The sequence below is a fragment of the Euleptes europaea genome, chromosome 17 (assembly GCF_029931775.1).
Source record: "Euleptes europaea isolate rEulEur1 chromosome 17, rEulEur1.hap1, whole genome shotgun sequence".
Taxonomy (NCBI): domain Eukaryota; kingdom Metazoa; phylum Chordata; class Lepidosauria; order Squamata; family Sphaerodactylidae; genus Euleptes; species Euleptes europaea.
Window position 1 is genome coordinate 8,291,830 of NC_079328.1, and position 17,731 is coordinate 8,309,560.

The window sequence follows — 17,731 nt, forward strand, 5'->3', positions numbered from 1 at the left end:
CTATTAACATTGTAATGGCTTGTTTTTATATTTTGACATTGTTTTAATTGTAAGCCAATTCGAGCAGGGCTCCAAAATAAATAAATAAACACTTCAGCATTCCTTCAGCTTATTCTCCTGCATGTGTAAACCAGGTGACGAGCACACCTTGAACACAGTTCGCAGCCTTCTGAAACACACCTGGGCTCCATGGCTGACACTCAGAGGTTCCGAGGGACACAGACTCACGTGTAACCATTCCTTGAAATTTTAAAAACAGCTATTCCAGATGATAGAAATAGCCTTGATTTTGAAAGCTTTTCTAGAAAGACAGAATAACATCACTGCTGAGTGTTGCTGGCACCCTCCACGCACTGTTTGCTCACCTGGATCTCACGGTGTCTCTATCAGTTCAAACCCTCTAGGAGCAGAGAGAAAGAAGGCAGGTGGGGTCAAAGCAATGGCAGGAAATTCCCTCCCTCCTTCCCTCTGTGGTGCAGGATCACATCCGCATGACAAGGAAAACCTTATTTCCTCAGTGAGGAAGGCTCTGTTTGCCCACGACCCTGGGAAGCTGACGAGGTGTTAATGTGTGGATGCTTTTAAGAGCCTTTTCTGCCTTGGCTACCAAACACAAAGTTGTGTGAACAGCAGGCCTGGTCGTGAAGCCAAGGCAGGGCTCGGTTGGGTATATTCAGATTGGGCACAGATAGCACTGCAGTGGCCGGAGTGTCATGGGGGTGGGGGCCCTAAGCAGGCCTGTTGCAACCCTAAGCAGTCAGAAGTAACTGCCATTGTATTCCATAGGGCTTAATGCCGGGAAAGTGTCTTGAGGATTGCAGCCTGAATAATTATGGCTTCCCTGATTTAAGGTCATGGCAAGGATGAAATGGTCCACTGGGAGCACAGAGACAGCTTTTGAAACACTCTAGAATCAGAAGAGGGCCATTCTTTAAGCCCTTCTGATGCTATCTTGATATTAACAGCAGCTAAATTTGACAGGGTGAGGGTTGCCCACTGCCTGGAGGGGGAAAATGCCCAGTCCTTTTAAGAAGAAGAAGAAGAGTTGGTTTTTATATGCCGACTTTCTCTGCCACTTAAGGGAGAATCAAACCGGCTTACAATCACCTTCCCTTCCCCTCCCCACAACAGACACCCTGTGAGGTAGGTAGGCTTACCAGGTCGGTCCTCCAGCGGGAGGTTTTTTGGGTGGAGGTGAGATCGTGTGCACAGCTGCGCCGACGCGATCGCACCATTTCTGGTTTACACCCGGAAGTGCTGCATTGCAACAAGGCCTTTACCACTGAAACTGGGACTTTGAGTGGTAAATGGCCCCTTGCGATGAGGCACTTCCGGGAGTAAACCAGAAGTGTTGTGTCGCCTCGGGCAGGCGCACATGCACGTGTTGCCTGATGACCCTCAGTTGGTGAGGGGGTAGCCAGGTGGATTGGCGGGGGTTTGCCCGCCACCACCTGGCACTTGGCAACCCTAGAAGTAGGTGAGGCTGAGAGAGCTCTAACAGAGCTGTGACTAGCCCAAAGTCACCCAGCTGGCTTCATGTGTAGGAGTGGGGAAACAAATCCAGTTCACCAGATTAGCCTCTGCCGCTCATGTGGAGGAGTGGGGGATCAAAACCAATGGAATGGATAACATAGGCTCAGTGGGATATTATTGACCAAGTGATGTCATTTACCTCCGTGCCATGAAAAGAATCTGATTAGGGTTGCCAGGGCCCTCTTCACCACTGGCGGGAGGTTTTGGGGCGGAGCCTGAGGAGGGCAGGGTTTGGGAAGGGGAGGGACTTCAATGCCATAGAGTCCAATGGCCAAAGTGGCCATTTTTTTCAGGTGAACTGATCTCTATCAGCTGGAGATCAGTCGTAATAGCAGGAGATTTCCAGCTAGTACCTGGAGGTTGTCAACCCTAATTCTGATGCCCATTTCCACACTTTAATCCTCTCTCCAAGAGACAGGACATATTTCTCCAGGCCTGTTGGCAACCCTAACTGTTAAGGCTGGGTCCAGGAGACATAGGGTTGCCAGGTCCCTCTTCGCCACTGGCAGGAGATTTTTGGGGCAGAGCCTGAAGAGGGCGGGGTTTGGGAGGGGAGGGACTTCAATGCCATAGAGTTCAATTGCCAAAGCCGCCATTTTTCTCCAGGGGATCTGATCTCTATCGGCTGGAGATCAGTTGAATTAGCAGATCTCCTGCTACTACCTGGCAGTTTGCAACCCTAGGGAGACAGTAAATGCCTTCCTGAGAGATGGGGCAGCCACTCCTCCCTGGAAGCAGGCAGCGGTGCATCTATTACGAAAGAAACCTACTCTGGTCCCCGGAGAGTTGAATAACTATCCCGTCTCAAATGAACCATTCTTGAGCAAGGGGATTGAATGAGTGGTGGCTGGACAACTTCAGGGACTCCTGAATGAAGTGGATTGTTTGGATTCATTCCAATCTGTTTTCAGGCCTGGTTATGGGACTGAAATGCCCTTGGTCGCCCTGGTGGGTGACATGCGCCCAGGAGATGGACGGGGGAGTGTGACCCTATTAATTCTCCTGGACCTCTCAGTGACTTTCGATATCATCAATCATGGTATCCTTCTGATCGCCTTTTGGGACTGGGACTGGGAGGCATCGTACTGCAGAGGTCCCTTGAGGGTAGTGTGGTGCTGGGGGCTGCTGTTCTGCCCCTTGATCTTTGGCCTACGAGGTTCCGCAAGGTTCCATCTTGTCCTTCATACTCTTCAACATCTATGTCAAGCTGCTGGGAGAGGTCATCTGGAGATTTGGGGTGAGCTGCCTCCAACATGCAGATAATAAAAGCCCTGCTGGATCAGACCAAGGCCCATCAATTCCAGCAGTTTTTCACACAGTGGCCAACCAGGAGCCTCTAGGAAGCCCCCAAACAAGACGACTGCAGTAGCACCATCCTGCCTGTGTTCCACAGGCCCTCATATAATAGGCATGATACTGGAGAGAATAGCTATTCATCATGACTAGTAGCCATTTGGACTAGTAGCCACGGATAGCCCCATCCTTCATAAGAACATAAGGAAATCCCTGCTGGATCAGACCGAGGCCCACCAAGTCCAGCAGTTTGTTCACACAGTGGCCAACCAGATGACACAGCACTACCCGCAGATCCTGCAGAGGCTGTGGAAACTCTGAACGGGTGCCTGGAGGCAGTTTTGGACGAGGGCTAACAAGCTGAAACTTAATCCTCACAAAACAGAGGTGCTCCTGGTGAGGGGAAGGTCTGACTGCAGAAATGGGTAATTTCCTGCTCTGGATGTGGTTGCACAGACCCCTAAAGGATCAGGTTCATAGCTTGGGGGTGCTCCTGCACCCAGCGCTCCTGTTGGATAAACAGGTGCCAGCGGTGGCCAGGGTGCCTTTCACCTGCTTTGGCTGGTGAGCCAGCTGTGGCCCTTACTGGGAAGGAAAGATCTTGCCACCGTGGCGCATACCCTGGTAGCATCTAGATTAGATTACCGCAATGTGCTCTACATGGGGCTATCCTTAAAAATTATCCGGAAGCTACAGTTGGTTCAGAATGCTTTGGCCAGAGTGTTGACTGGAGGGGTTGTAGGACCTTATCTCTCCAGTCTTGTTCCACCTACACTGGCTTCCACTTTGCTTCTGGGCTCAATTCAAAGTGCTGGCATTGACCTTTAAAGCCCTGTATGACCTGGGACCAACATACCTTGAGGACCAGATTCTCCCATAAGAACCCACCTGCTCCTTCCAGTCATCCTTGGAGGTCCTGCTTTGGTTGCCCCTACCCTCTGAGACTAGATGGGTGGCAACCTGACAAAGGGCCTTCTCTGTCATAACACAAAAATCCCTTTCCAGGGAGAGGTGTCTGTCTCCCTCTATTGGTGTATCTTACTAGCAGATGAAGACTTTTTCATTTCATCTAACATACTGCCAGTAACGGTTATTGGCCCTCCTTCAAGTGTTGTTTGTTTACATGTTTTGAATTGTTTTATCGTTTTAACTATATTTTAATTGTTTAAATGTTTTAATGTTTGCCACCTTGTGGTTGGGTCTTGTGATTGGGTGGAAGTGTTTTAAATAAATGTTTTAAACAAACAAACAAACAAACAAACAAATGTCCCTGGTGCATTTATATGGACCCCAGAAGAAAAAACTCTTCTCCTACAGTTTACAGTCTTAAGTCTGATTTATGAACTTGGCAGGTCAAACATTTGACCCCCACACACAGTGTCTCGTTGACTGGGCTGCTAGTCTGTGCAAAATACTAGTATGCTTAGGGAGAACATCAGGTCCATTCATTGTAGGGTTGCCAACCTCCAAATAGTAGCTGGAGATCTCCTGCTATTTCAACTGATCTCCAGCTGATAGAGATCAGTTCCCCTGGAGAAAAATGACTGCTCTGGCAACTGGACTCTATGGCATTGAAGTCCCTTCCCAAACCCCGCCCTCCTCAGGCTCCGCCCCAAAAGCTCCTGCCAGTGGTGAAGAGGGACATGGCAACCCTAATTAATTGCCTCCTTGGCTTGCTTTGGGCCTGGCCGGTGGTGTTGCAAGACCAAGAGGGGATTCCAGCCTCCCCTGCCCTTCCACTGATGTCTACAGTGCACAGACACCATAGTCATAGTGCCCCCAAGTGGGTGGAGGACTGGCCCCTTGCTGGCTCACTATTGAAACATGAATACTAGGGTTATCAACCTCCAGGTGGAGCCTGGAGATCTCCAGGAATTATAACTGATCTGCAAACTACAAAGATCAGCTCCCCTGGTGAAAATGGCTACTTCAGAGGCTGGCTTCTATGAAGTCCCTCCCCTCCCAAGCTCTGCCTGCTCCAGGCTCCACCCCCAAATCTCCAGGAATTTCCCAACTCAGAGTGGGCAACCCTAGTGTACACATCCCTGTTTTGCACAGGTGGTGGCCTGATTTCAAAGTGAAACTGTGCGAATCCAAGTCCCACAGGTTTTTCCTCATAAGGGCCACATCTATGGTGACTGTAGGAGAGCTGCAAGAGGAAGGTGAAGAAGTCAGCAGGCATAGGGTTGCCATCCTCTTGTGAAGTGTGATCCAGCAGAGTTATGTGGGCCAGTGTGGTGTAGTAGTTGAGAGCACAGGACTCTAATCTGGTGAACCAGGTTCGATTCCCCACTCCTCCAAACAAAGCCTGCAGGTTGACCTTGGGCTAGTCACAGCTCTCTGAACTCCTTGGGCTAGTCACAGGAGCTCTCTGAACTCTCTCAGTCCCACCTACCTCACATGGTGTCTGTTGTGGGGAGAGGAAAGGAAGGTGATTGTAAGCCGGTTCAATTCTTAAAAGGTAGAGAAAGTCAGCACATAAAAACCAACTCTTCTTCCTGTCCAGCTGAGGAGATCACCTTCTCTAAACACAAGGTAGCCAGCTCTGGGTTAAGAAATACCTGGAGATCTGGGGGGTGGCATCTGGGAGGGTGGGGTTTGGGGAGGACAGGGGGGTTTGGGGAGGACAGGGACCTCAGAGGGGTCTAATGCCATAGAATCTATCCTCCAAAGCAGCCATTTTCTCCAGGGGAACTGATCTCTGTAACCTGGAGACCCGCTGAAATTCCAGGAGATCTTCAGGTGCCGCCTGGAGATTGGCAATCCTACCTAAGCACGCTTTGGCATAGACAGACAGAGGAGCTTTGTGGAAAGCAGTGAGGAGGGGGAGGGTAAAGCACCCCATCACCATTACATCTCCTCCACCACTTCCCTTCCACCACCCCTTTACAGTGCACTTGTGATGAGGACTTGTGTGTGTGTGTGTATCTGATTGTATATTACAAGATGGCCTTGGAATGTTTAGTTCTAGCCTGAGTCAAAAACATCAACCGCTTCTCTGCTTTTGATCCTGCCACCTTCCCTGAAACCAGTTACTCTTGGCGGCTGCACCCTAGTGCCAGCCCTGCAGGGATCTCCTGCTCTTTGCAAAGACTACCCCCCTTCCTCCCACTGCTCCTGCCCCTTAGACCCAGGACCCCAAGACCATTGGCCTTACACAGTATGCCTTCTCGCACCCTCCAAAGCCCTAGTTCAAAACCACCTTTGGCTTAAGTCCTATTGCAGCAAAGCAGATGTACATGGAAACGATTGAGATGCAAATTCTTCTCCTGTTTACTCTCCTTGCCTCCTTCCTTCCCCCTCTCTCCCCTCCACAACACATCAGGGATGACAAGGTTCTTGGGGCAGGGAGCTGTTCTGGTTACTCTGTAAACAGCCATGTGTCCTGGTGGGTATTAAAAACAACGTCCGCTATCTTTCCAAGTTCTACCATGCCCCAAAGGATTAGAGTCTCTCTTTCTCTGATGCTGCTCTTTCTTTGAAGAGCTCAGAGTTGCTTAGATATTGATATCAAGGACTGGAGAGTCAGCCTGCCCTGAACAGGGGGGTGGTCCCCCAAGGGAGCGGGTTTGTAGTATCCAGGTGCTTCTGGATCCTGGCCTACTGCTGGGGGTCGCAGTCTTACACCCAGAGTGGTGTAGTGGTTAAGAGCTGTGGTTTGGAGCAGTGGATTCTGATCTTGAGAGCTGGGTTTGTTTCCCCACTCCTACACACGAAGCCAGCTGGGTGACCTTGGGCAAGTTACAGCTCTGTGAGAGCTTTCTCAGCCCCACCCACCTCACAGGGTGTCTGTTGTGAGGAGGGGAAGGGAAGGTGCTTGTAAGCCAGTTTGATTCTCCCTTAAGTGGTAGAGAAAGTTGGCATATAAAAACCAACTCTTCTTCTTCTCCTCCTCCTCTATGGCATGTAGGGTTGCCAGGTCCCTCTTCACCACCAGCGGGAGGTTTTTGGGGCGGAGCCTGATGAGGGTGGGGTTTGGGGAGGGGAGGGACTTTAATGCCATAGAGTCCCATTGCCAAAGTGGCCCTTTACTCCAGGTGAACTGATCTCCATCAGCTGGAGATCAGTTGTAATAGCAGGAGATCTCCCGATACCTGGAGGTTACAATACTATACAGCACCCCTGCTCAATTACAACTATATATAAGGTTTATCAAATTTGAGAAGCCAAAATATGGCTAAAAATATATATAATAATCCACTAAGCTACTACAGGACTATTTTAATGTGTTAATCCACACAAACCAAATACAGCAGAAATTAAATCATTCCTGTTCAAAAAGTAAAAGACAACACATTCAAAGGGTTATATTCACCCCACTGTCCTTAAGGAAAATTCCTTAAATGAGTCCTTATTGGTTTGGAATAAGTCGTTTTTCTTAGGATAATGAAAACCCAGCCGCTTCCGACGGGACGTTTCAGGGAAGCAAAGAGCAAATCACTCCCGTCGGGACGTTCCTCAACAAAGCTCCCACCGGAGTCTCTGCGAAAGAAATCCTGGTCAATTTCACAAATAGGCTTGATATCAGTGCATAACTCGTGCCGAAGGCACTTTTATCCCTTTTCGTCAAAGTAAACAAAGTAATGATATTCCAAGGTAAAGCGAACCAATATATTATAATCCAAATGGTATCAGAAATCAGAAAGAGGACGTGTTTTCTGGATAGGGGACACGTTTCAATTCACTTTCTTCAGCTCATTATTCGGTTTACATTCCAATATTTCTATAAACATAAATTATAATAATTACAGAACAGGAAAATTTTTCTTCATGATAAAAAACCAGAAAAATATATATAACGCATAAATTTCTTTAGTGTATGATCTCCTAAATATAAATCTAAATAACATACCTTAGGTTCAATAGTATACAGATCTCTTGCTCGACCCAAACAGGTTCCTAGGTGTATCCATACTAACCTCACTTCACATACTTCCTTAACAGTGTTCAAGTGCAAGGAGATTGTTAGATCATCAATTCCTTTCTTAAAGGGGGACTGACATTTATATCACATACATGTACACATAATTTAAACAAAACATGATAAATCAAACTCCATATTAAGTCCATGTGGGGCTAGAGTTTTAAAAAGGTAGATGAATCTCATTTCATTCTGTAGGATAATCTTATATTCATTCTGTGACTGGTAGGGGCATTGTTTATATACCCATAGTACAAAGAAGGACAGGTCATCATTTTAATGATTTTTTAAGGTCCAATGGTCCACTAATGGTGCATTTTTAGTGCGCGCCCTTATGCACGAAAGGTGTTCACCAATATGTAGATGGACTGGTCTAATCAAAAATTTCTTGTTCTGTAATGATTATAATTTATGTTCATAGAAATATTGGAATGTAAACCGAATAATGACCTGAAGAAAGTGAATTGAAACGTGTCCCCTATCCGGAAAACTGGCGGGAGGTTTTTGGGGTGGAGCCTGAGGAGGGTGGGGTTTGGGTAGGGGAGGGACTTCAATGTCATAGAGTCCAATTGCCAAAGCGGCCATTTTCTCCAGGGGAACTGATCTCTATCGGCTGGAGATCAATTGTATTAGCAGGAGATTTCCAGCTAGTACCTGGAGGTTAGGAAAACTCTAGTACTGGGCTCACCAAACAAGATAAATAAATACACAAGCAAACTATGCAAACATATATTGTGAACGTTAACATCTACAAACAAGTGCAAACATCAAAGAGAATATATGCAAGTGAATCCACAAGGGAGAATTGGAAAGTCTCTTTCAAGGTAGGTCTCTATCAGAATAAGTGAAAGTCTTATCTCAAGGTAGTTTCTTCAGATAGTAACCCCAAAATGGAACAAAAGGAGAGAAGGTCCACAGTAACGCCGTCTGGATGTTCACGAGCGTTTTCACTGCATAATTGCAGCTTCATCAGCTAATATCTTCTTAATATACATCATTTATCTATAAAATGTAATAATAATTAATAAAAAAATATTTTTTATTTTTACTAAACTACTATTGTATTTATATATTAAAAGCTTATAAAATGAAACATATCTTAGTAGATGCAATAATAGCAGTTTAATACAAGTATTCAGTCTAAATGCACCAGAAGGCTGCTCAAAATGGCTATAGTTAAAGTTGCATAAGAAGTGCTATCTAATATATTCAGCTAAAACAGAGGGATGAGTGGCAAAGGATGGATTCTGAAAATACTTATTACTTACTTACAAATAACACGATAGGTCTAATTCATTATAGAGACCAAAAGGAAAATATGATTTGAATAAATAAATGAACTTGCTTTCCTGTCTCAGTAAGATTTTTTGCACATTTTCCATATCAAAGCTGTTACCTTTATAAATCCAAATTACAAAAAATCTAAGATCATTTTCATTATGTTGCTTTTCGATGAAATGGGAAGTCAGGGGTGCCTCTAAATTACGGGACCTAATTCTGGATTTATGCTCACCAATACGCAGTTTGACTGCGCGTAATGTGCTGCCTACGTAGAGTAGACCACATTTGCAAGTGACGCAATAAACCACGCGGCTCGTGGAACAATTCGAGAAATGTGTGATTTTAAATTTAAAATCCGAGGTGGTTGATGTAAACTCCTTTACAGGAAGGCTCAATGGGCACATTGAGCATGAGCCGCAGGGGAAATGACCAATAGTTGCGGGAGGCAAGCGTCTGGATACAATGTCGGAGCGAACTAGCTTGTCTCTTAAAGAGACATTCCTTTTTAAGCCAAAAAGAGGTGGAACGGAACAACCTGGAATAGATGTAAGCATGTGCCAATGCTTCTTAATTATTTGCTGAATGGCATTAGAGTGCCAACTGTAAGTTAGGGAACAAAAAACTCTCTTCTCAATGTTGGTTCTGGAGTTTTCTAACATGGATTTGCGGTCTCTCATATCAGTCTTCAGCTTGGCATTGGCTATAACATGGTCAGGATAGCCTCTCTCAGAAAGATCTCTTTTAAGATTAGCCCCGGCATGTTCAAAGTCCGAATGTGTGGTAGAATTGCGCTTAAGACGAATAAACTGACTGAAAGGTAAGTTGTTTCTAAGATGCAGCGGATGGAAGCCCTTATAAGAAGCCCATGTCCCGCAATTCTGGGTTACATTACTTGTCTTTCCATCCGCTGCATCTTAGAAACAGGAGCCTGCCTCGTTTGCGGGGCCATGGGTCACTTCACTGCCACTTGTCTGTCACGTCCGGGGCTGCCGAGTCCCACTCCTCAGCCAGATGGGACTCCTCGCGGGAGAGGACGCGCCCGGGGGAGAGGCACCGCAGCCAAGCGGAGCATCCCTCCAAGACGAAAAGCGCCCCCAGTTCTACACGCCGAAGAAGTGATGACGGACCTTTCACCAGCGGACCCGTTGGGGTCCAGGATTACAATTACTACTCCTGGGGAGAGTAGCCCTGCATCTTCAGAGGAGAGCGACCACTGGAACTCCCCAGCCCTTAACTTGGAGTCTCCTCTCGACCAGCCAAAAAACGGACTGGGTCTGCAGTAGAGGGAGCGATGCCGCAGACCTCCGCAGGTGTTCCTGCGAAACCCGAGGCTCCTGTCATGGTGAGTGAAGTAGAAGAGACTGTGTATGTAGATGTGATATTACGACATTATAGAAAAGGTCCTCAATTACAAGTTAAAGCCTTAATAGACTCAGGGTGTGCCCGCTTGTTAATTAATGAAACCACCTTTAAGGAGCTCCAAGTGAAGTCAGTCCCTTTACCAGCACCTGTTCACTTTGCTCAAATGGATGGCAGTGATTTCAGGGGGGGGGGCAGTCGATTGTCGCACTCACAGAGTGGCAATGGGAATTGGCCACCATTGGGAACAAATCAACTTCGCTATTGTACCCAATGTTCGATATGCTGTGGTGTTGTGAGCAAATTGGCTGAAAGGGCACAGTCCCTCCATAGACTGGGAAGCTGAGACCTTAATGTTCAATAACCCGCTATGTGAATTGCACTGATACGAAGTAGCCATTAAAACCATAATAAAACCAACTCCTGCCCTGGTCTCGGACACCTCCAGTCCGACCCAATTGCCACTCGACTATCAGGACTTTGCAGATGTATTTAATGTGCAGGAGTGTGACGTGTTACCCCCCCCCCCACCGCAGGATGGACTGTGCTATTGAAGTGGTGGGGGATGGAAAACTGCCAAAGAGTAAAATCTACCCAATGAGTCCTACGGAACGGGTGGTGCTCCGTGAATTCTTAGACAAGAATGTGGCTCGCAGTTTCAGCCAACCCTCCACAGCGCCCTATTCGGCACCAGCTTTCTTCGTACGTAAGAAAACAGGAGATTTACATTTGTGTATTGACTTTCGAAAACTCAATGCTGTTACTCAAACAAATGCTTATCCCATCCCCCTCATTTCTGATCTCTTGGGACAGTTGAAAGAGGGACACATTTTCACCAAATTGGACTTAGTTGAGGCTTATTACAGAGTCAGAATCCGGGAGGGGGATGAATCTCTGACTGCCTTTTCCATTTGCTTTGGAATGTTCCAATTTATGGTGATGCCTTTAGGATTAAAAGGGGCCCCGGGGGTCTTCATTAATGAGATCCTCAAAGGAGTGGTGGTCTATTTAGATGATATTCTTATTTACTCTAAAACCATGGATGAGCACGTTGCCTTGGTTCGAGAGGTGTTTCAAAGTCTCAGAGACAATCAGCTGTATGCTAAAGTGTCTAAGTGCGAGTTCCATAAGAAGCAATTGACTTTCCTAGGATATATTATCTTACACCAGGGACTGACTATGGATCCTGAAAAGGTGCAAGCAGTGCTCGATTGGTAACCACCCTCTACTCATAAACAGGTCCAAAGGTTCCTCGGGTTCGCGAATTTTTACAGGGTGTTCCTCCCACATTTTGCTCAGATTGCGCTACCCATCACGAACCTCCTTAAGACTAAGGGAAAGGGGAATACAGCCACCTTGCCCAACGCCCGGGTGGAGTGGACCCCCCAGTGTCAAGAGGCCTTCGATAGTCTTAAGCAGCTTTTTACATCCGAACCTGTTTTGCGGCACCCAGACTGCAATCAACCATTCGTAGTGCATGTAGACGTTTCCGACGTAGCGATGGGGAGTGCACTCCTGCAGCGGGGGGAGGATGGGCACCTGCATCCGTGCGCTTATTTTTCTAAAAAGTTCACTCAATCCAACCTCAATTGGGCCGTTTGGGAAAAGGAAGCCGCTGCGGCGAAGCATGCCCTGACAGTGTGGAGGCAGTTTTTAGAAGGTTCCAAGGTGCCCTTTGAAGTTTGGTCCGATCACAAAAACCTAGAGGCCCTAACGGGGGCTTGCAAGCTGTCCGCGAAGCCCGTGCGCTGGGTGGACTTCTTCGCCCAGTTTTGATTCATTCTAAAATATGTACCAGGGAAGCAAAACCTTCTGGCTGACGCTTTATCCAGACTCCCCCAATATCCCACCAAGGTTGATCGGCCCACAGAGTCGCTCTTCACCCCTGCTCAATGAGGTCTGCTGCCCACTTTGGCTGTACAAACCCGTTCTCGGACCAGATCCCCACCGCCGCCGCTTTCGATGAGGGGGGGAAGCCCCATGCCCGGCTGAGCTGACAGCACCGCCCGCCTCGCTTCCTCCTCCCCCTGAGCGACTGACAGCCATGGTTCCCGAGGTGCAGAGACCTGAGCGCACCATTCAGTTGCTCCCTGCACCTGTATCGACTCCGTCCCCAGTCAAGCTGCGCGGGGAGTTTTGGTACAAAGATTCTAAATTGTATGTTCCGACAGCATTGCGGGGGGAGGTTTTGGGTTTGGTTCATGGCGCCAAGACCGCCGGACATTTTGGATTCCTCAAAACATTGCATTTGCTACAGAGACAGTTTGGTGGGCGGGCATGAGATCAGATGTGGACTCCTTCATCCACAGCTGCCCCATATGTGCAGCGGCCAAACGATCACAGGGCAAACCGCCTGGACTTTTACAACCGTTAGAGACTCCCTCGAAACCGTGGGAAGTGATTGCAATGGACTTCATGATGGACCTACCCCCTAGTGGGGGAAAGACAGTTCTTTGGGTAATTACTGATCTGTTTTTGAAACAGGTACATCTTGTACCCTGCGCAGGTATCCCTTCCGCCCCGAAATTGGCCTGCCTCTTTGTGTCACATGTCTTCCGTCTACATTCCTTTCCGTTCAAGATAGTGACGGACAAGGGGGTCAACTTTCGTGGCCAAATTCTGGAAGGCTTTTCTCAAACTGGTCGGAGTAGAACAAGGACTGTCTAGTGCCTTCCATCCCCAAACGGACGGTCAGACTGAAAGGGTAAATGCGGTGTTGGAATGCTATTTGCGCTGTTACGTTAATTACCATCAAGATGATTGGGTAGACCTGTTGCCTTTTGCTGAATATGCTTATAATAATGCGGTTCACCAATCCACAGGATTCAGCCCTTTCCAGGTTGTCCATGGTAAAGAGTTTGGCCCCGCTGGTCATATTGATGTTTCTGAGGAGGAGGGGGGAGCAGATGTGGCCAGATGGGTATGTTCTATTCAAACAACCTGGCCATGGCTGGTTAAAAATCTGGAGCGGGCCAAACGGCGTTACAAGGTTCAGGCTGACAAACATCGCTCCCCCAGTATGGAATGCAAAGTGGTGGATCTTGTCTATTTGTCCACCAAGAACCTACGATCCACCCGCCCGTGTGATAAACTCAGTGCCAAGTATGTGGGTCTGTTCCCCATTTCCTGGATTATTAATCCAGTGGCTGTGGAACTCTTCTTGCCCAAGTCCCTACAAAGAATCCATCCTGTGTTCCATGTCAGTCTTTTAAAACCGTTTGTTCCTTCCCAAAAATGGCATCCTGAACCACAACCCGAAGTGCCTGAAATGGTGGTGGGGGGGGGAGGAGTATTTTGAAGTAGCTAGGATTCTCACATTCGCTACGATACCCTTCAGTACCTGGTCCGCTGGAAACATTTTAGTCCCGCCCAGGATGAATGGGTGCGCGCCAGCTATGTTTCCATCCCCCGCTTAGTACAAGAATTTCATGCAGCCTACCCTCACAAACCCACGGTGGGAGGGTGAGGGGGGGTCTTTAGGGGGGCAGAATGTCAGGAGCAAGCCATGAGGATGGTATGCGTTAGTGCGATTGTTCTGCTCTTTAGCAGCTGCTTGCTCTGTTGTGTTCTAGCCAAATGATAATGCTCACCTCCATGACTTGAAAAGTCTTCTCATTTGATTTCTGCAGTTAAAAGTATAGGAGCAGGCCTGGTGGTTCCCCCCTGCCTGTTGGCAACCTAGCTAGACCAGTGATGCTAGGCCTAGCTTTTTTTTCTTGGAAGTGCAGCCTTGATTTCGTTGTAACTAATTCATTGCAATTTATCCCAGCAGGGACTCTGGCCCTTTCTGGCCTTTATAGTGTGTGATTCACTAACAACTCTTAGCCTGGGAAGGAAAAGGAAGAATGTAAATGCACAGGCATCCTTTCAAATGTTTGCTTCATTTAATTACACACACATCCCATCTCAGATGCTTTCTTACTCTCAGAAAGAATCCCTTTAAATGCAAAGAATTTTTATTTGAGGGAACTCCTGACTGCTTCAGTTGGGCTGTTTGCTCACGTGAATGGGAATCCAGCCACCAAGATGGACCATCTTTTGCTTGAAAATAGCTGCTTGCTTTTCTTGGGTCTTCTTGGAGACGGCTCCGTCACTGGGGCCTTTGAGATTCATTTGCAGGTAAACACATGTGACAGCCTCCAAGCTGAGGACCAACCGGGGACGTCCCAGCTGTGCCCCACACACAGGGGCCTCCCAGCACCCTCTTGGGGTGAGGAATGTTTGCCATCACCACGGGCTGTCGGCAACAAAAATGCTTCTGCCACCTGACCCAAGTCAAAAAGTCTTTGCCATGAATTTCACACAGGCCAAGAGAGGCTTTTGGGGTTCGGCCCTGACGGATTGATTGATAGCCTGCTTTTTAGACAATTGAGCTCCTGAAAAAAGGCTTACAAGGGAAAACAACAGTGACAGTAGTAAAATCAAGAGCACAAAAAAATGTACAGAAAAGAGAGTCCCAACTTGACATACTGCTGGACTGGAACTCCAGATGTGTAATTCAGTCCTTAAAAGTAACTGTGGTTGGGTTGGGGAAGACCTGGCATTATTTACTGAATCTGGAGGGGAGCTGTACTATCCTTTGGTCCTTAGACAGCAGCAAGTAAGAAAAGAGGTTAAGCTATCTAGTTCTCAGCAAGAATAGACAGTTGTGCTTGTCCATAGCAAAATAGAAGAAGAAGAAGACCCCCAACAAAAACCATCTTTCACAAGAGGCAACACATGGAATCTCTCCAGTGGAGCACCTAACAGTTGATAGTTGATCGAATATTTCTGCCAAACGGAATGCACCAATTCCTTAAAAGGTTGACAGCATAAGGAAAAATGTAGCGGTCCTATCACCAAGGATAGGTTTTTTCATAACTGTATGTGCTACCCCTTCCCCTTCCTCTGTTACAAGTAAATGGTGAAAAAATTGCAAGGGTGTACAGTCAGGAGATATATAGATTCATTTATTATTAATTTACTTTATTTATTCCTCACTTTTCTCCCCAATGGGTACCCAAAGTGGCTAACAACATTCTCCCCATCTTTATTTTGCCCTCACAACAACCCTGTCAGGAAGGTTAAGCTGACAACCTGTGACTGGCCAGGGTCACCCACTCGTGGTAGAGCGGTGATTTGAACCTGGGGCTCCCAGATCCTAGTCAGACACTCTAACTGCTACACCATGCTGGCCGTGCTGATGGCTACCCTACAAATGGATGCATTTGTTCCCCTAGCTCATGACAACTGGTGTATGATTGGTTTTGGCTTAAATGTTCAGAGGGCAGATGGTTCCCCGTTTGTTTTGGCTTTTTTTTACAAGCCAATCGTAGAATGTGTGGCTGAGCCAGAGGCTGCCCTGGCAAAGCATTAATCTAGCAAGCAAAGCAACAAATGACCTTGTCTGCTCTTCACTGCCAGCGATTAATCCTGAATTCAGTCTCAGCATAAGACTTCAGGGAAATCCGATGTGGACATGCAGCTTCAGGAAGCCATCAGGGCACAAGAACAACATACGAATCTGGATCATCAATCTGTTTCCAGCAGTGACCAGCCGCATAGCCTCGGGTAGCTTGTAAGCAGGATCTAAAGACAACAAAGAACACAAATATCATAGACTCAGATATACAGTCTCTGAACATGGAGGTTTTATTTAATTGTTAGTCACTGATAGCCTCTCTACTATGAATAGGTACAATCCACTAGCAAGGAAGAGGTTTTGGGTTCAATGAAGACTAAGGCTGGGATCCTAAACATTCTTATTTATTTATTTAGAAAATGTGTATGCAGCCTGCTTGAGGCAGCTCACAACTGAAACTGTAAAGAGAACAAAGCAAATAATAATAAAAAACAATTTAAAAGATCACATCAATAAGAACAAATAAAAAGTCAATCAATAAACACACATCAATTAAAACAGCCAATCAAAACAAGCCAGGACATAAAAGCACATAAAACAGAGCAGTCAAATATGATGTTTATGGACAGATAAAAGAGATAGAACCTCTTAGTTAAAAGCCTGGGTAAAGATAAATGTTTTGGCCTGGTGCCTAAGGGAGAGTAAGGTTAGGTAGGTGCCAAGCAAGCCTTTAGAGGGAAGGCATTACAAAGGTGCTGTGCCACCACCAAAAAAGCCCTGTCTCCGATCACCATCTGCTTTGCCTCTGTGGGCTGGGGCACAGAAAGAAGGGCACAGAAAGAAGAGATCTCAGCTGTTGGGCTGGACAATATGGGTGGAGGCAGCCTTTACTTGGGAGTCAGCTCCAGTTAACTCCACAAAACGAGCTTCCAAATAAATGTGCATAGACTCCTGGGCTGCAGATCCCATTGACGTATTTGGCCAAAATCACACAGTTAAAAAGGGCAAATCCTATTCATTTCAATGCAGTCAACAGCAACCAGCTGTGAAGCTGTTCTTGGGCTGCACCACTTCACAGATGCACACAGAAACCCAGCAGGCTGAATTTGGTTTCAGCTTCTTTCTTCTACATTGATTGGGTTGGCCATCTTCTCTTCTGGATGCCACTGATCTGGCTATGCTGCCCCATGCTTCTGTAGGCTGGATTACTGTATTTATTGTGTACGTACGGCAGCCCTTGAAGAGGCCAGCTACGGTTCCTATATATAAAGACTGGCATCCCTAACCTCCCCACTGTGGTTAACACCTTTATTCCATCTGGTGCCTTCCATCTGCTTGCCTAGCTGGGTTGTTGTATTGTGACTCGTATGTTAGAGGCGCCTAGGTAAATTAGTATAATGATTATGATTTTATAGGGCTATTTTAAAACGTTTTAATGCTTTTATTGATTAATATGACTTTTATATTCTGTAAGCCACTCTGAGCCTGGCTTTGGCCGGGAAGAGCGGGGTAACAAATGGAAATAACAAACAAACAAATAAATAAATAAATAAATAAATAAGACTACTCGAAAGCTTCAGCTAGTGCCAATTGCAATGGCTCGTGTTCTTACAGGGGGGTGGGTCACCAGAGACTGGTTCTGGTTATTTATTTATTTATTTACAGTAACATCTCCCATACTTTCTCCCCATCCAGAGGGGAAGTGCTAAGAGAGCAATCCTGTGCAGGTCTGATCAGAATCCTACTTCAGCCTGTTCAGTGGGGTTTGCTCCAAGGGAAAGTGTTCTTAGGACTGCCTTGACAGACATAGACTAGAGGCAGTGAGGTATAGTAGTTTGAAGGTTGGCCTAGGGCCTGGAAGACCAAAGTTCAATTCTCAGGGGCCTTAAATCACTCTCTCTTTCTCTCAGCCTCATCTATCTCACAGGGTTGCTCTTGTGAGGATAAAATGAAGCCGGGGAGAATGACTGATGCTGGTCTGAGCTCCTTGGAAGAAGAATGTG